This window comes from Sus scrofa, chromosome 3, assembly GCF_054392235.1.
Source record: "Sus scrofa isolate SSC_HxYL_T2T_F1_AM1 chromosome 3, Sscrofa_HxYL_maternal_Yorkshire_Landrace_v2.0, whole genome shotgun sequence".
In the NCBI taxonomy this organism is placed as follows: Eukaryota; Metazoa; Chordata; class Mammalia; order Artiodactyla; family Suidae; genus Sus; species Sus scrofa.
Genome location: NC_139385.1, coordinates 21,677,615 through 21,696,352, shown reverse-complemented (window position 1 = coordinate 21,696,352; position 18,738 = coordinate 21,677,615). Strand labels below are relative to the sequence as shown.

General features: G+C 52.0%; 1 protein-coding gene across 11 annotated transcripts in view; it reads left to right on the top strand.

Annotated features, from left to right (window-relative positions):
• Positions 1-510: 510 nt before the first annotated feature.
• The window catches only part of LOC110258044 (uncharacterized), a 192,281-nt gene continuing 174,053 nt past the window's right edge, over positions 511-18,738 (top strand). For 7 of the 11 annotated variants that reach the window (XR_014840458.1, XR_014840456.1, XR_014840457.1 and 4 more), the window contains exons 1-2: positions 9,726-11,325; positions 11,537-11,580. The gene's annotated coding sequence lies outside the window, so the exon portion shown is untranslated. Of the gene's footprint in view, positions 597-2,835; positions 2,952-9,597; positions 11,326-11,536; positions 11,581-18,738 lie in introns of those variants that run through there. The other 4 variants (XM_085017236.1, XM_085017238.1, XM_085017232.1 and 1 more) reach the window with 3 other exon arrangements.

Sequence of the window (18,738 nt, the reverse complement as noted above, 5' to 3'; positions counted from 1 at the left end):
TGGTTGGTTGGTGTGAGGGGGGAAGAGGGTGGAGGATGAGGACCCCTTAGCAAATGGGAGCGGGAGGATGTCAGGAAAGGAGCCCAGAGGGGTTAGTGTGGGAATGGGCCAGGGCAGCTGGGAGGGGCTTGTGGGTCGTGCCTGAACAGAGGGGAAGGGAGAGCTGAAGGGAGTGCTGAGGGCCAGGGCGAGCAGGGGGGGACTGAGGTAAGGCTGTCAGTGGAGTTCCAGCAGACAGGTTCAAGTGAGGTGGTTTTTGTTTTGGTTTTTGGCTTGCTGTGTGTGTTTGTTCCTTTGATTGTTTGTTTGAGAAGGGGGTAGAGGGGTGGATAGGTTGGATGCCTTTGAACTGATGGGGAAAGTTTCCAGGAAGGGGGGGGTGTGGGTGGGGGCAGAGAGGGGCGAGGGGGGCGGGGACCCGGTTGTGCAGAGCGCCTGCGTGGGGGTTGCGTGCGTGCCGTGGCGTGCGTGGGGGTTGCGTGCGTGCCGGGGAAGGGAGCCCCGGGAGCGGAAGCGACTGCTGAGGGACACCGCGGCGAGCGAGCATGGGTGGAGGAGCTGAGGGTGTGAGCAGGGCTGCAGCGGGCAGGTCCAAGGCAGGTTGGTGTTTATCTTGGTGAGAAGGGAAGAGGGTGCCTAGGATGCTTGGGAAAAGGGGATGGAAGGTCCCAGGAAGTGTTTGGGGGAAAGGTGCGTGTTTGGGGAGGGCCGAGGGGGGCGGGAGCGGCTTCAGGGCAGCGCAGGCGTGGGGGTTGGGTGCGTGCAGGGGAAGGGAGCGCGCAGGGACTTTGGAGGGCCACCGCGAGCGTGGGGGAGGGAGGTGAGGATGGCAGCGGAGCCCCAGCTGAAAGGTTGAAGTTAGGGTTCGTTTTGAGAGGCAGGAAGAGGGTGGATGGGATCCCTTGGAAAAGTGGAGGAGAGGTCCTAGGAAGGGTTGGGCCTGTGCGAGTGCGGGGAGCATGGAGGCGGGCGGGCACCCCTTGGCCCCCGAGCGAGCGTGGGGGTTGCGTGGGTGCAGGGGAAGGGAGGCCGGAGGGAATGGAGAGGGACACGGAGAGCCTGGGGCCCTGCGGTGAGGTTGTGAGGGGCATTCTAGGGGATAGGTTCAAGGTAGGTTTTGGTGGCTGCTGCGGTGGTGGTGGTTTTTGTTGTTGGTGTTTGGTTTTTGGTTGGTTGGTGTGAGGGGGGAAGAGGGTGGAGGATGAGGACCCCTTAGCAAATGGGAGCGGAAGGATGTCAGGAAAGGAGCCCAGAGGGGTTAGTGTGGGAATGGGCCAGGGCAGCTGGGAGGGGCTTGTGGGTCGTGCCTGAACAGAGGGGAAGGGAGAGCTGAAGGGAGTGCTGAGGGCCAGGGCGAGCAGGGGGGGACTGAGGTAAGGCTGTCAGTGGAGTTCCAGCAGACAGGTTCAAGTGAGGTGGTTTTTGTTTTGGTTTTTGGCTTGCTGTGTGTGTTTGTTCCTTTGATTGTTTGTTTGAGAAGGGGGTAGAGGGGTGGATAGGTTGGATGCCTTTGAACTGATGGGGAAAGTTTCCAGGAAGGGGGGGGTGTGGGTGGGGGCAGAGAGGGGCGAGGGGGGCGGGGACCCGGTTGTGCAGAGCGCCTGCGTGGGGGTTGCGTGCGTGCCGTGGCGTGCGTGGGGGTTGCGTGCGTGCCGGGGAAGGGAGCCCCGGGAGCGACTGCTGAGGGACACCGCGGCCAGCGAGCATGGGTGGAGGAGCTGAGGGTGTGAGCAGGGCTGCAGCGGGCAGGTCCAAGGCAGGTTGGTGTTTATCTTGGTGAGAAGGGAAGAGGGTGCCTAGGATGCTTGGGAAAAGGGGATGGAAGGTCCCAGGAAGTGTTTGGGGGAAAGGTGCGTGTTTGGGGAGGGCCGAGGGGGGCGGGAGCGGCTTCAGGGCAGCGCAGGCGTGGGGGTTGGGTGCGTGCAGGGGAAGGGAGCGCGCAGGGACTTTGGAGGGCCACCGCGAGCGTGGGGGAGGGAGGTGAGGATGGCAGCGGAGCCCCAGCTGAAAGGTTGAAGTTAGGGTTCGTTTTGAGAGGCAGGAAGAGGGTGGATGGGATCCCTTGGAAAAGTGGAGGAGAGGTCCTAGGAAGGGTTGGGCCTGTGCGAGTGCGGGGAGCATGGAGGCGGGCGGGCACCCCTTGGCCCCCGAGCGAGCGTGGGGGTTGCGTGGGTGCAGGGGAAGGGAGGCCGGAGGGAATGGAGAGGGACACGGAGAGCCTGGGGCCCTGCGGTGAGGTTGTGAGGGGCATTCTAGGGGATAGGTTCAAGGTAGGTTTTGGTGGCTGCTGCGGTGGTGGTGGTGGTTGTTGTTGGTGTTTGGTTTTTGGTTGGTTGGTGTGAGGGGGGAAGAGGGTGGAGGATGAGGACCCCTTAGCAAATGGGAGCGGAAGGATGTCAGGAAAGGAGCCCAGAGGGGTTAGTGTGGGAATGGGCCAGGGCAGCTGGGAGGGGCTTGTGGGTCGTGCCTGAACAGAGGGGAAGGGAGAGCTGAAGGGAGTGCTGAGGGCCAGGGCGAGCAGGGGGGGACTGAGGTAAGGCTGTCAGTGGAGTTCCAGCAGACAGGTTCAAGTGAGGTGGTTTTTGTTTTGGTTTTTGGCTTGCTGTGTGTGTTTGTTCGTTTGATTGTTTGTTTGAGAAGGGGGTAGAGGGGTGGATAGGTTGGATGCCTTTGAACTGATGGGGAAAGTTTCCAGGAAGGGGGGGGGGTGTGGGTGGGGGCAGAGAGGGGCGAGGGGGGCGGGGACCCGGTTGTGCAGAGCGCCTGCGTGGGGGTTGCGTGCGTGCCGTGGCGTGCGTGGGGGTTGCGTGCGTGCCGTGGCGTGCGTGGGGGTTGGGTGCGTGCCGGGGAAGGGAGCCCCGGGAGCGACTGCTGAGGGACACCGCGGCGAGTGAGCATGGGTGGAGGAGCTGAGGGTGTGAGCAGGGCTGCAGCGGGCAGGTCCAAGGCAGGTTGGTGTTTATCTTGGTGAGAAGGGAAGAGGGTGCCTAGGATGCTTGGGAAAAGGGGATGGAAGGTCCCAGGAAGTGTTTGGGGGAAAGGTGCGTGTTTGGGGAGGGCCGAGGGGGGCGGGAGCGGCTTCAGGGCAGCGCAGGCGTGGGGGTTGGGTGCATGCAGGGGAAGGGAGCGCGCAGGGACTTTGGAGGGCCACCGCGAGCGTGGGGGAGGGAGGTGAGGATGGCAGCGGAGCCCCAGCTGAAAGGTTGAAGTTAGGGTTCGTTTTGAGAGGCAGGAAGAGGGTGGATGGGATCCCTTGGAAAAGTGGAGGAGAGGTCCTAGGAAGGGTTGGGCCTGTGCGAGTGCGGGGAGCATGGAGGCGGGCGGGCACCCCTTGGCCCCCGAGCGAGCGTGGGGGTTGCGTGGGTGCAGGGGAAGGGAGGCCGGAGGGAATGGAGAGGGACACGGAGAGCCTGGGGCCCTGCGGTGAGGTTGTGAGGGGCATTCTAGGGGATAGGTTCAAGGTAGGTTTTGGTGGCTGCTGCGGTGGTGGTGGTGGGTGGTGGTGGTGTTTGGTTTTTGGTTGGTTGGTGTGAGGGGGGAAGAGGGTGGAGGATGAGGACCCCTTAGCACATGGGAGCGGAAGGATGTCAGGAAAGGAGCCCAGAGGGGTTAGTGTGGGAATGGGCCAGGGCAGCTGGGAGGGGCTTGTGGGTCGTGCCTGAACAGAGGGGAAGGGAGAGCTGAAGGGAGTGCTGAGGGCCAGGGCGAGCAGGGGGGGACTGAGGTAAGGCTGTCAGTGGAGTTCCAGCAGACAGGTTCAAGTGAGGTGGTTTTTGTTTTGGTTTTTGGCTTGCTGTGTGTGTTTGTTCGTTTGATTGTTTGTTTGAGAAGGGGGTAGAGGGGTGGATAGGTTGGATGCCTTTGAACTGATGGGGAAAGTTTCCAGGAAGGGGGGGGGGTGTGGGTGGGGGCAGAGAGGGGCGAGGGGGGCGGGGACCCGGTTGTGCAGAGCGCCTGCGTGGGGGTTGCGTGCGTGCCGTGGCGTGCGTGGGGGTTGCGTGCGTGCCGGGGAAGGGAGCCCCGGGAGCGACTGCTGAGGGACACCGCGGCCAGCGAGCATGGGTGGAGGAGCTGAGGGTGTGAGCAGGGCTGCAGCGGGCAGGTCCAAGGCAGGTTGGTGTTTATCTTGGTGAGAAGGGAAGAGGGTGCCTAGGATGCTTGGGAAAAGGGGATGGAAGGTCCCAGGAAGTGTTTGGGGGAAAGGTGCGTGTTTGGGGAGGGCCGAGGGGGGCGGGAGCGGCTTCAGGGCAGCGCAGGCGTGGGGGTTGGGTGCGTGCAGGGGAAGGGAGCGCGCAGGGACTTTGGAGGGCCACCGCGAGCGTGGGGGAGGGAGGTGAGGATGGCAGCGGAGCCCCAGCTGAAAGGTTGAAGTTAGGGTTCGTTTTGAGAGGCAGGAAGAGGGTGGATGGGATCCCTTGGAAAAGTGGAGGAGAGGTCCTAGGAAGGGTTGGGCCTGTGCGAGTGCGGGGAGCATGGAGGCGGGCGGGCACCCCTTGGCCCCCGAGCGAGCGTGGGGGTTGCGTGGGTGCAGGGGAAGGGAGGCCGGAGGGAATGGAGAGGGACACGGAGAGCCTGGGGCCCTGCGGTGAGGTTGTGAGGGGCATTCTAGGGGATAGGTTCAAGGTAGGTTTTGGTGGCTGCTGCGGTGGTGGTGGTGGGTGGTGGTGGTTTTTGTTGTTGGTGTTTGGTTTTTGGTTGGTTGGTGTGAGGGGGGAAGAGGGTGGAGGATGAGGACCTCTTAGCACATGGGAGCGGAAGGATGTCAGGAAAGGAGCCCAGAGGGGTTAGTGTGGGAATGGGCCAGGGCAGCTGGGAGGGGCTTGTGGGTCGTGCCTGAACAGAGGGGAAGGGAGAGCTGAAGGGAGTGCTGAGGGCCAGGGCGAGCAGGGGGGGACTGAGGTAAGGCTGTCAGTGGAGTTCCAGCAGACAGGTTCAAGTGAGGTGGTTTTTGTTTTGGTTTTTGGCTTGCTGTGTGTGTTTGTTCGTTTGATTGTTTGTTTGAGAAGGGGGTAGAGGGGTGGATAGGTTGGATGCCTTTGAACTGATGGGGAAAGTTTCCAGGAAGGGGGGGGGGTGTGGGTGGGGGCAGAGAGGGGCGAGGGGGGCGGGGACCCGGTTGTGCAGAGCGCCTGCGTGGGGGTTGCGTGCGTGCCGTGGCGTGCGTGGGGGTTGCGTGCGTGCCGGGGAAGGGAGCCCCGGGAGCGACTGCTGAGGGACACCGCGGCGAGCGAGCATGGGTGGAGGAGCTGAGGGTGTGAGCAGGGCTGCAGCGGGCAGGTCCAAGGCAGGTTGGTGTTTATCTTGGTGAGAAGGGAAGAGGGTGCCTAGGATGCTTGGGAAAAGGGGATGGAAGGTTCCAGGAAGTGTTTGGGGGAAAGGTGCGTGTTTGGGGAGGGCCGAGGGGGGCGGGAGCGGCTTCAGGGCAGCGCAGGCGTGGGGGTTGGGTGCGTGCAGGGGAAGGGAGCGCGCAGGGACTTTGGAGGGCCACCGCGAGCGTGGGGGAGGGAGGTGAGGATGGCAGCGGAGCCCCAGCTGAAAGGTTGAAGTTAGGGTTCGTTTTGAGAGGCAGGAAGAGGGTGGATGGGATCCCTTGGAAAAGTGGAGGAGAGGTCCTAGGAAGGGTTGGGCCTGTGCGAGTGCGGGGAGCATGGAGGCGGGCGGGCACCCCTTGGCCCCCGAGCGAGCGTGGGGGTTGCGTGGGTGCAGGGGAAGGGAGGCCGGAGGGAATGGAGAGGGACACGGAGAGCCTGGGGCCCTGCGGTGAGGTTGTGAGGGGCATTCTAGGGGATAGGTTCAAGGTAGGTTTTGGTGGCTGCTGCGGTGGTGGTGGTGGGTGGTGGTGGTGTTTGGTTTTTGGTTGGTTGGTGTGAGGGGGGAAGAGGGTGGAGGATGAGGACCCCTTAGCACATGGGAGCGGAAGGATGTCAGGAAAGGAGCCCAGAGGGGTTAGTGTGGGAATGGGCCAGGGCAGCTGGGAGGGGCTTGTGGGTCGTGCCTGAACAGAGGGGAAGGGAGAGCTGAAGGGAGTGCTGAGGGCCAGGGCGAGCAGGGGGGGACTGAGGTAAGGCTGTCAGTGGAGTTCCAGCAGACAGGTTCAAGTGAGGTGGTTTTTGTTTTGGTTTTTGGCTTGCTGTGTGTGTTTGTTCGTTTGATTGTTTGTTTGAGAAGGGGGTAGAGGGGTGGATAGGTTGGATGCCTTTGAACTGATGGGGAAAGTTTCCAGGAAGGGGGGGGGGTGTGGGTGGGGGCAGAGAGGGGCGAGGGGGGCGGGGACCCGGTTGTGCAGAGCGCCTGCGTGGGGGTTGCGTGCGTGCCGTGGCGTGCGTGGGGGTTGCGTGCGTGCCGGGGAAGGGAGCCCCGGGAGCGACTGTTGAGGGACACCGCGGCGAGCGAGCATGGGTGGAGGAGCTGAGGGTGTGAGCAGGGCTGCAGCGGGCAGGTCCAAGGCAGGTTGGTGTTTATCTTGGTGAGAAGGGAAGAGGGTGCCTAGGATGCTTGGGAAAAGGGGATGGAAGGTCCCAGGAAGTGTTTGGGGGAAAGGTGCGTGTTTGGGGAGGGCCGAGGGGGGCGGGAGCGGCTTCAGGGCAGCGCAGGCGTGGGGGTTGGGTGCGTGCAGGGGAAGGGAGCGCGCAGGGACTTTGGAGGGCCACCGCGAGCGTGGGGGAGGGAGGTGAGGATGGCAGCGGAGCCCCAGCTGAAAGGTTGAAGTTAGGGTTCGTTTTGAGAGGCAGGAAGAGGGTGGATGGGATCCCTTGGAAAAGTGGAGGAGAGGTCCTAGGAAGGGTTGGGCCTGTGCGAGTGCGGGGAGCATGGAGGCGGGCGGGCACCCCTTGGCCCCCGAGCGAGCGTGGGGGTTGCGTGGGTGCAGGGGAAGGGAGGCCGGAGGGAATGGAGAGGGACACGGAGAGCCTGGGGCCCTGCGGTGAGGTTGTGAGGGGCATTCTAGGGGATAGGTTCAAGGTAGGTTTTGGTGGCTGCTGCGGTGGTGGTGGGGGGTGGTTGTGGTTTTTGTTGTTGGTGTTTGGTTTTTGGTTGGTTGGTGTGAGGGGGGAAGAGGGTGGAGGATGAGGACCCCTTAGCACATGGGAGCGGAAGGATGTCAGGAAAGGAGCCCAGAGGGGTTAGTGTGGGAATGGGCCAGGGCAGCTGGGAGGGGCTTGTGAGTCGTGCCTGAACAGAGGGGAAGGGAGAGCTGAAGGGAGTGCTGAGGGCCAGGGCGAGCAGGGGGGGACTGAGGTAAGGCTGTCAGTGGAGTTCCAGCAGACAGGTTCAAGTGAGGTGGTTTTTGTTTTGGTTTTTGGCTTGCTGTGTGTGTTTGTTCCTTTGATTGTTTGTTTGAGAAGGGGGTAGAGGGGTGGATAGGTTGGATGCCTTTGAACTGATGGGGAAAGTTTCCAGGAAGGGGGGGGGGTGTGGGTGGGGGCAGAGAGGGGCGAGGGGGGCGGGGACCCGGTTGTGCAGAGCGCCTGCGTGGGGGTTGCGTGCGTGCCGTGGCGTGCGTGGGGGTTGCGTGCGTGCCGGGGAAGGGAGCCCCGGGAGCGACTGCTGAGGGACACCGCGGCGAGGGAGCATGGGTGGAGGAGCTGAGGGTGTGAGCAGGGCTGCAGCGGGCAGGTCCAAGGCAGGTTGGTGTTTATCTTGGTGAGAAGGGAAGAGGGTGCCTAGGATGCTTGGGAAAAGGGGATGGAAGGTCCCAGGAAGTGTTTGGGGGAAAGGTGCGTGTTTGGGGAGGGCCGAGGGGGGCGGGAGCGGCTTCAGGGCAGCGCAGGCGTGGGGGTTGGGTGCGTGCAGCGGAAGGGAGCGCGCAGGGACTTTGGAGGGCCACCGCGAGCGTGGGGGAGGGAGGTGAGGATGGCAGCGGAGCCCCAGCTGAAAGGTTGAAGTTAGGGTTCGTTTTGAGAGGCAGGAAGAGGGTGGATGGGATCCCTTGGAAAAGTGGAGGAGAGGTCCTAGGAAGGGTTGGGCCTGTGCGAGTGCGGGGAGCATGGAGGCGGGCGGGCACCCCTTGGCCCCCGAGCGAGCGTGGGGGTTGCGTGGGTGCAGGGGAAGGGAGGCCGGAGGGAATGGAGAGGGACACGGAGAGCCTGGGGCCCTGCGGTGAGGTTGTGAGGGGCATTCTAGGGGATAGGTTCAAGGTAGGTTTTGGTGGCTGCTGCGGTGGTGGTGGTGGGTGGTGGTGGTTTTTGTTGTTGGTGTTTGGTTTTTGGTTGGTTGGTGTGAGGGGGGAAGAGGGTGGAGGATGAGGACCCCTTAGCACATGGGAGCGGAAGGATGTCAGGAAAGGAGCCCAGAGGGGTTAGTGTGGGAATGGGCCAGGGCAGCTGGGAGGGGCTTGTGGGTCGTGCCTGAACAGAGGGGAAGGGAGAGCTGAAGGGAGTGCTGAGGGCCAGGGCGAGCAGGGGGGGACTGAGGTAAGGCTGTCAGTGGAGTTCCAGCAGACAGGTTCAAGTGAGGTGGTTTTTGTTTTGGTTTTTGGCTTGCTGTGTGTGTTTGTTCGTTTGATTGTTTGTTTGAGAAGGGGGTAGAGGGGTGGATAGGTTGGATGCCTTTGAACTGATGGGGAAAGTTTCCAGGAAGGGGGGGGGTGTGGGTGGGGGCAGAGAGGGGCGAGGGGGGCGGGGACCCGGTTGTGCAGAGCGCCTGCGTGGGGGTTGCGTGCGTGCCGTGGCGTGCGTGGGGGTTGCGTGCGTGCCGGGGAAGGGAGCCCCGGGAGCGACTGCTGAGGGACACCGCGGCCAGCGAGCATGGGTGGAGGAGCTGAGGGTGTGAGCAGGGCTGCAGCGGGCAGGTCCAAGGCAGGTTGGTGTTTATCTTGGTGAGAAGGGAAGAGGGTGCCTAGGATGCTTGGGAAAAGGGGATGGAAGGTCCCAGGAAGTGTTTGGGGGAAAGGTGCGTGTTTGGGGAGGGCCGAGGGGGGCGGGAGCGGCTTCAGGGCAGCGCAGGCGTGGGGGTTGGGTGCGTGCAGGGGAAGGGAGCGCGCAGGGACTTTGGAGGGCCACCGCGAGCGTGGGGGAGGGAGGTGAGGATGGCAGCGGAGCCCCAGCTGAAAGGTTGAAGTTAGGGTTCGTTTTGAGAGGCAGGAAGAGGGTGGATGGGATCCCTTGGAAAAGTGGAGGAGAGGTCCTAGGAAGGGTTGGGCCTGTGCGAGTGCAGATTCAGCCTACACCAGAGCCACAGCAACGCAGGATCCGAGCCGCGTCTGCAACCTACACCATAGCTCCCGGCAACGCCGGATCGTTAACCCACTGAGCAAGGCCAGGGATTGAACCCGCAACCTCATGGTTCCTAGTTGGATTCGTTAACCACTGGGCCACGACGGGAACTCCTCCTCTTATGATTTCTGATTTTGGTGGTGTAATTGTGCTTGGATGATTTTGTATCTTTACTGTACATATACCTTTACTGGTGAGCCTTGTCATTTGAGGTATTTGTGTTTCCTGTTGCTGTCTTGTCTTTTCTGCCTATAGAAGTTCCTTTAGTATTTGTTGTAAGGCTGGTTTAGAGTTGCTGAATTCTCTTAGCTTTTGCTTATCTGTGAAGTTTTTGATGTCTTCTTCAAATCTGAAGGAGAGGTCTTGCCCCTTTGTTCCAATCCAGGAACCCTTGTGAAGGCAACCAATCGTGGACCTCACTCTCCTGCAAGTCCCAGAGCAGGCTGGACAAATGTGGGACTTCCTAGGAGTTTACAGATGGAGGGACAGAAGCCAAGGAGAGGCCACAGAGCTGGCTTTGCCCCCACCATCCCTTGCCTGGACCCCCTTCCACCGGAGCAGCTTGGCCCAGGGCAACCCTTGCCCTCCCAGACTGCACACATCCTGTTTTAAGGATGCACAGCTTAAAACACGGTCGTGTGAGGTGAATGTGATAACCACTGCACTCCGGAAACCCTGCCCACATTAACAAAAGAAAAGTCAAAAACCATATGATCATCTCAATAGATGCAGAAAAAGCATTTGACAAAGCGCAACATCCAGTCATGTTCAAAACTCTCGCCAAAGTGGGTATAGAGGGAACATTCCTGAACATAAGCAAAGCCATTTATGACAAACCCACAGCAAATATAATACTCAATGGAGAAAAACTGAAAGCCTTCTCACTCATCTGGAACAAGAGAGGGATGCCCACTCTCACTACTGCTCTTTAACATAGTTTTGGAAGTCCTAGCCACAGCAATTAGACAAACAAAAGACATAAAAGCCATCCAAAGAGGAAAAGAAGAGAGAAAAGTGTATGCAGACGACGTGATACTACACATAGAAAACCCTAAGGACTCAACCCAAAAACTACTTGAACTGATTAATAAATTCAGCAAAGTAGCAGGATATAAGATTAACATTCAGAAATCAGTTGCATTTCTGTATACCAACAATGAAATATTAGAAAAGGAATACAAAAGTACAATACCTTTTAAAATTGCACCTCAAAAAATCAAATACCTCGGAATACACCTGACCAAGGAGGTAAAGGACTAATATGCCGAGAACTATAAAACTTTAATCAAACAAATTAAAGAAGATGTAAAGAAATGGAGGGATATTCTATGTTCATGTATTGGAAAATCCAATATTGTAAAAATGGCCGTACTTCCCAAAGCAATCTACAGATTCAATGCAATCCCTATCAAATGACCCATGACATTTTTCACAGAACTAGAACCAACAATCCAAAAATTTACGTGGAACCACAAAAGAAAGTCTATTCAGCAAGCATTGCTGGGAAACCAGGACAGCTGCATGCAAATCAGTGAAATTAGAACACACCCTCACCCCATGTACAAAAATAAACTCAAAATGGCTGAAAGACTTAAATAGAGACAAAAAAAAAAAAAAGGATTTCCTGTTGTGGCGCAGTGGTTAACACATCCGACTAGGAACCATGAGGTTTCGGGTTCGATCCTTGGCCTTGCTCAGTGGGTTAACGATCCGGTGTTGCCATGAGCTGTGGTGAAGGTTGTAGACATGGCTTGGATCCTGCATTGCTGTGGCTCTGGTGTAGGCTGAATCTTACTGTCGTGGATTTTACCTGAAGTCCTCTATTCCCCCCAAAATGTATTTTTTCTTCATTTTCCTCCGGGCAGGGAGAGTCTCCATAACAGCTCTGCACGATGGGAGGACCCCAAGACAGCAGCCCAAGGAGGACAGGCATTCTCGTGAGACAGCCGGAATCCAGGTCTTCAGCTCCTCTGTGGTGCCGCAGGGGCTCCTGGGAGTCCGCCATCTTGTGGACAGTGAACGGCCAGCCGTCTGCTCTCTACTGGATCTGAAGACATCCCTGGGAGCAGAGCGGATGTTGGTAGCAGATTCCAGTATGGGAAGCTCAGAGAAGGTAAGCAGGGTGTCGGGGAGCCCCTGCCTGGGGTCCTCTGCAGCCGCCGTGTCGCTGGGGACTCGGTGTCCGTCCCTTGGTGTGGTGCTTGGAGCCGAGGGTGGTGGTGGACACCTGTGGTGGGGAGGACGGTCATGCCCAGGTGGGGCCAGGGGCCAAGTGGCTGCTGGGGTCACACTCACACAACTCACAGTCACTTCTAATTTTTCAGTTTCCAGATGGCAGATTATGGGATTTTTTTCCGCCTTCAAAATTGTGAGTTGACTTCCATTTTAAAAATTCCCTTACCTGTATCTATATTTATATCCATACATGTATCTATCTGTATCTTACTGGTTCTGTTTATATTGTGTATATGCAGTAGCTATCATAGACTTTTTTTTTATATTGCAGAAACTTTTTATTTATTTATTTATTTATTTTTAAAGGTTTTTTAATATATAAGAAAATCATCTTAAACATTTCCCTCCATCTTCCCATATGGATAACTGCAGTAATTAGAAAGAATTTGGGGGAGATTGTAACATTATTGCATGTGAAATCTTAGTGAAAAAGTTCCCCTTTCCACCAGTCTTGACCTAAAACCAAGGTGACTTTTTTTTTTTTGGTATAATGATCATAGCAATCTAATTTCACAGGATTTCTATCCCATAGCCCAGGCATACCCCCCCCACCCCAAAAACTCTCTCCTCTGGAGACCATAAGTTTTTCAATGTCTGTGAGTCAGCATCTGTTCTGCAAAGAAGTTCCGTCTGTCCATTTTTCAGATTCCACATGTCAGTGAAAGCATTTGTCATCGGTGTCTCATTGTATGGCTGACTTCACTTAGAATGATAATTTCTAGGTCCATCCATGTTGCTAAAAATGCCGGTATTTCACTCCTTTTAATGGCTGAGTAATATTACATTGTGTATATGGACCACATCTTCTTGATCCACTCCTCTGTCAATGGACATTTAGGTTGTTTCCATGTTTTGGCTATTGTAAATAGTGTTGCAATGAACATCGGAGTACATGTGTTTTTGAGAGTCATGGTTTTCTCTGGATAGATGCCCAGGAGTGGGATTGCTGGATCAAATGGGAGTTCTATGTTTAGTTTTCTGAGGAATCTCCAAACTGCTTTCCACAGTGGTTGCACCAATGTGTAATCCCACCAACCATGTACTAGGGTTCCTTTTTCTCCATAGCCTCTCCAGCACTTCTTGTTTGTAGACTTTTTGATGCTGGCCATTCTGGCTGATGTAAGGTGGTACCTCAGAGTGGTTTTGATTTGCATCTCTCCAATAATGAGTGACGTTGAACATCTTTTCATGTGTTTCTTGGCCATCTGTATGTCTTCTTTGGAGAACTGTCTGTTTAGACCTTCTGCCCATTTTTGGATGGGGTTGTTTGATTTTTTGGTATTGAGCTGCAGAAGTTGCTTGTAAATTTTGGAGATTAATCCCTTGTCAGTTGATTCACTTGCAAAGATTTTCTCCCATTCTGTGGATTGTCTTTTTGTGTTGTTTAGGGTTTCCTTTGCTGTGCAGAAACTTTTACGTTTGATTAGGTCCCATTTGTTTATTTTTCTTTTTATTGTCAATACTCTGATAGGTGGATCTGGGAAGATGTTGCTGTCATTTATGTCAGAGAGTGTTTGGCCTTAGTTTCCTCTAAGAGTCTTACAGTGTCTGACCTTATATCTGGGTCTTTAACCCATTTTGAGTTTATTTTTGTGTATGGTGTTAGGGAGTGTTCCAATTCATTTGTTTCCATGTGGCTGTCCAGTTTTCCCAGAACCACTTATTGAACAAGCTGTCCTTTCTCCGCTGTATATTCTTGCCTCCTTTGTCATAGATGAGTTGGCTGTAGGTGCGTGGGTTGAATTCTGGCCTTTCTATCCTGTGCCACTGATGTATATTTCCATCTTTGTACCAGTACCATATGGTTTTGATGATTATTGCTTTGTAGTGTAGTCTGAAGTTGGGGAGCCTGATTCCTCCAGCTCCATTTCTCTTTTTCAGGATGTCTTTAGCTAGTCTGTGTCTTTTGTGCTTCCAAACAAACTTTAAAATATTTTGTTCGAGTTCTGTGAACAATGTCCTTGGTAATTGGATTAGGGATTGCATTGAATCTGTAGATTGCCTTAGGTAGTATAGTCATTTTGATAATATAACTCTTCCAATCCAAGAGCATGAGCATGAGAATCTTTCCATCTGTTTGTGTCACCTTTGAATTCTTTCATCAGTGTCTTATAGTTTTCAGAGTACAGGTATTTTGTCTCTTTAGGTAGTTGACTACTAGGTATTTTATTCTTTTGGATGTGATGGTAAACGAGATTGCTTCCCTAATTTCTCCTTCTGATCTTTCATTGTTAGTGTATAGAAATGCTATCAATTTCTGTGTATTAATTTTGTATCCTGTGACTTTGCCAAATTCATGGATGAGCTCTAACAGTTTTCTGGTCGAGTTTTTAGGATGCTCTAGGTATAGTATCGTGTCATCTGCAAATAGGGATGGTTTTACTTCTTCCTTTCCAAGTTGGATTCCTTTTATTAATTTTACTTCTCTGATTGCAGTGGCTAGGACTTCCAGAACTATATTGAAGAGTAGTGGTGAGAGCAGACATCCTTGTCTTGTTCCTGATCTCAGTGGGAATTCTTTCAGCTTTTCACCATTGAGAATGATGTTCACTGTGGTTTTGTCATATTTGGCCCTTATTATGTTGAGGTAGGTTCCCTCTATGCCCACTTTCTGAAGGGTTTTTATCAGAATGGGTGTTGGAATTTGTCAAAGGCTTTTTCTGTGTCTATTGAGAGGATCATGTAGTTTTTATTCTTCAGATTGTTAATGTGGTGTATCACACTGATGGATTTGTGGCTATTGAAGAACGCTTGCATCCCTGGGATAAATCCCACTTGATCATGATGTACAATCCTTTTAATGTATTGTTCGATCCGGTTTGCTAGTATTTCATGGATGATTTTTTCATCAATATTCATCAGTGAAATGGATGTATAGTTTTCTTTTTTTGTGGTATCTTTGTCTGGTTTTGGTGTCAGGGTGATGGTGGCCTCATAGAAGGAGTTTGGGGGCATCCCTTCCTCTGCAATTTTTTGAAATAGTTTCAGAAAGAGAGGTGTTAGCTCTTCTCTAAATGTTTGATAGAATTCGCCTGTGAAGCCATCTGGTCCTGGACTTTTGTTTGTTGGAAATTCTTTAATCACAGTTCCAATTTTGGTTCTTGTGATGGGTATATTCATCTTTTCTATTTCCTCTTGGTTTAGTCTTGGAAGATTGTACTTTTCTAAGAATGTGTCCATTTCTTCTAGCTTTTCCATTTTATTGGCCTATAGTTGCATATAGTCCCTTATGATCCTTTGTATTTCTGTGATGTCCGTTGTTACTTCTCCTTTTTCATTTCTAATTTTATTGATATGAGTCCTCTCTCTTTTTTGCCTGATAAGTCTGGCTAGGGGTTTATCAATTTTGTTGATCTTTTCAAAGAACCAGCTTTTCATTTCATTGATCTTTTCTATGTTCTTCTTGGTTTCTATTTCATTGATTTCTGCTCTGATCTTTATGATATCTTTCATTCTACTAACTTTAGGCCTTGTCTGCTCTTTTCTCTCAAGCTGCTTTAGATGCAAATTAGGTCTGTTTCTTTGAGATTTTTCCTGTTTCCTGAGGTGGTCTTGTATTGCTATAAACATTTCCTCTTAGAACAGCTTTTGCTGCATCCCATGTGTTTTGGAGTGTCGTATCTTCATTGTCATTTGCTTCTAGGTATTTTTATTTTATTTATTTTATTTTATTATTATTATTTTTTTTGTCTTTTTGCCATTTCTTGGGCCGCTCCTGCGGCATATGGGAGGTTCCCAGGCTAGGGGTCTAATCGGAGCTGTAGCCACCAGCCTACGCCAGAGCCACAGCAACGCGGGATCCGAGCCGCGTCTGCAACCTACACCACAGCTCACGGCAACGCCGGATCGTTAACCCACTGAGCAAGGGCAGGGACCGAACCCGCAACCTCATGGTTCCTAGTCGGATTCGTTAACCACTGCGCCACGACGGGAACTCCCTTTTTTTTTTTTTTTTTTTTTTTTTCCCTAGGTATTTTTAAATTTCCTCTTTGATTTCTTCAGTGATCCATTGGTTGTTTAGTAGCATGCTGTTTTGTCTCCACGTGTTTGTGTTTTTTGCAGATTTTTTTCTCGTTGTTGATTTTGAGTTGTATAGCATTGTGGTCAGAAAAGATGCTTGATATGATTTCAATTTTCTTAATGTTACCGAAGTTGGATTTATAGACCTGGATATTAGAGAATGTTCCATGTGCACTTGAGAAGAATGTGTATTCTGTTGCTTTTGGATGGAATGTCCTATAAATATCTATTAAGTCCATCTGGTTTAATGCATCATTCAGGGCCTGTGTTTACTTATTGATTTTCTGTCTGGTTGATCTGTCCATTGCTTTAAGTGGGGTGTTAAAGTGCCCCACTATTATTGTGTTACTGTCGATTTGTCCTTTTAAGTTTGTTAGCAGTTGCCTTATATATTGTGGTGAACCTATGTTGAGTGTGTAGATATTTAAAATTGTTATATCATCTACTTGGATTGATCCTTTGATAACTAGGTGATGACCTTCTTTGTCCCTTAAAATATTCTTCATTTTAAAGTATATTGTGTCTGATATGAGTATTGCTACTCCAGCTTTCTTTGGATCCCTGTTTGCATGAAGTATGTTCTTCCATCCTCTCACTTTCCATTTGTACGTGTCCCTAGAAGTGAAGTGGGTCTCTTGAAGACAGCATATATACGGGTCTTGTTTTGGTGTTCATTCAGCCAGTCTATGTCTTTTGGTTGGGGTGTTTAGTCCATTATCATTTAAGGTAATTATTGATATGTATGTTCTTATTGTCCTTTTATTAATTGCTTTGGATTTGTTTTTGTTAATCTTTTTTCTTCCCTTCTTCTCTCGTTCTCTCCTCTTCTGGTTTGATGACTATCTTTAGTGTTGTATTTGAGTTGATTTTTCTTCGTTTGTGTATTCATTGTAGATTTTTGGTTTGCAGGTATTCTGAAGTTTTGATATGAGTCTATATGTATATGAGATTGTTTTAAGTTGTTGTTCTCTTAATTGCAAGTGCATCTCCAGTATCCTGCATTTGCACCTTCCTCTTATGATTTTTTTTTTTTTTTTGTCTTTTGTCTTTTTGTGATTGTTGTTGTTGTTGTTGCTATTTCTTGGGCCGCTCCCGCGGCATATGGAGGTTCCCAGGCTAGGGGTTGAATCGGAGCTGTAGCCACCAGCCCGCGCCAGAGCCACAGCAACGCTGGATCCGAGCCGCGTCTGCAACCTACACCACAGCTCCCGGCAACGCCGGATCGTTAACCCACTGAGCAAGGGCAGGGATCGAACCCGCAACCTCATGGTTCCTAGTCGGATTCGTTAACCACTGCGCCACGACGGGAACTCCTCCTCTTATGATTTCTGATTTTGGTGGTGTAATTGTGCTTGGATGATTTTGTATCTTTACTGTACATATACCTTTACTGGTGAGCCTTGTCATTTGAGGTATTTGTGTTTCCTGTTGCTGTCTTGTCTTTTCTGCCTATAGAAGTTCCTTTAGTATTTGTTGTAAGGCTGGTTTAGAGTTGCTGAATTCTCTTAGCTTTTGCTTATCTGTGAAGTTTTTGATGTCTTCTTCAAATCTGAAGGAGAGTCTTGCTGGGTAAAGTGATCTTGGTTGGAGGTTTTTTTCTTTAATCACGTTAAGTATATCATGCCACTCACTTCTGGCCTGCAGGGTTTCTGCTGAAAAATCTCCCAATAACCTTATTGGGGTTCCCTTGTATGTTACATGTTTCTTTTCCCTAGCTGCTTTCAAGATTTTCTCTTTGTCTTTAATTTTGGTCAGTCTGATTAATATGTGTCTTGGTGTATTCCTCCTTGGGTTTATTTTATATGGTACTCATTGTGCTTCCTGGATTTGAGTGAGTGGTTCCTTTCCCATGTGAGGAAAGTTTTTGGCTGTTATCTCTTGGAATATTTTTTCTGTCCCCTTCACTCTCTCTTCTCCTTCTGGCACCCCTATAATATGGATGTTGGTGCATTTAACATTGTCCCAGAGTTCTCTGAGACTCTCTTCATTTGTTTTCAGTCTTTTTCTCTTTTCTGTTCTGCATCCGTAATTTCCACTAATCTGTTTTCCACCTCACTTATTCATTCTTCTGCCTCCTTTATTCTGCTGCTAGCTGCTTCTAGTGAATTTTTTATTTCATTTATTGTATTTTGCATATCTTAAGTTTTATATCTTGTATCTCTTTGCTCAGTGTGTCCTGTAAGTTATCCATCTTTGCCTCCAGTTTATTTCCAATGTCTTGCATCATCTTCAGCATCAACAACCTGAAGTCATTTTCTTGGAGGCTGAGAATCTCCTCATCGCTTAGCTGATTTTCTGGGGTTTTTCCTTTCTCCCTCATCTGAGTTATAGTTCTCTGTCTTTTCATTTTTATAGGTTTTTGGTGTGGTGACCTTTTTACAGATAATAGGGCTGTAGCCTCTCTTACTTCTGGTGTCTGCCCCCCTTGTGGCTGAAGTCAGTATGGGGGCTTGCTGTAGGCTTCCTGGTGGGAGGGCTGATGCCTGCCCACTGGTAGGTGGAGCTGATTGTAATCCCTCTGGTGGGTGGGACTTAGTCTCTGGATGGGATTAGAGGCAGCTGTGTCCCTGAGGGGTCTTTAGGTAGCCTGTTTACTGATGGGCAGGGCTGTGATACCACCTGGATTGTTGTTTGCCCTGGGGCTTCTCAGAGCTGACTGACAGCTCGGCAAGATTTTCCCAAAATGGCCACCTCCAGAGAAAGGCAACTGCTGAATATTCCTGAGAGCTTTGCCTTCAATGTCCTTCCCTCACAACAAGCCACATTCATCCCTGTTTTCCCAAGATGTCCTCCAAGAACTGCAGTCAGGTTTGACCCAGATTCCTATGGAGACCTCGCTTTGCCCTGGCCCCCAGGGCATGTGAAAATCTATGTGTGCCTTTTAAGAATGGGGCCTCCATTTCCCCCAGTCCTGTGGAGCTCCTGTACACAAGCCCCACTGGCCTTCAATGCAAGGTCCTCCAGGAGCTCTTTCTACCATTGCCAGATCCCCACAGGTGAGAGTTTTATGTGGGGCTCAGAACTCTCACTCCTGTAGGTGAGCCTCTGTGAACCAGTTAGTTTCCAGTCTGTGGGGCTTCCCACCCAGGAAGTATGGAGTTGTTTATATCATGAAATAGCCCCTCCTGTCTCTTGATGTCATCTCCTCTTTTTCTTCTGGAGTAGGATATCTTTTTTATGGTTTTCAGTCCATTTAGATGGAGACTGCTCAGTCTTTATTTGTGAATTTTGTTGTTTTTAGGAGAGAAGTTGAGCTCCAGTCTTTCTATTC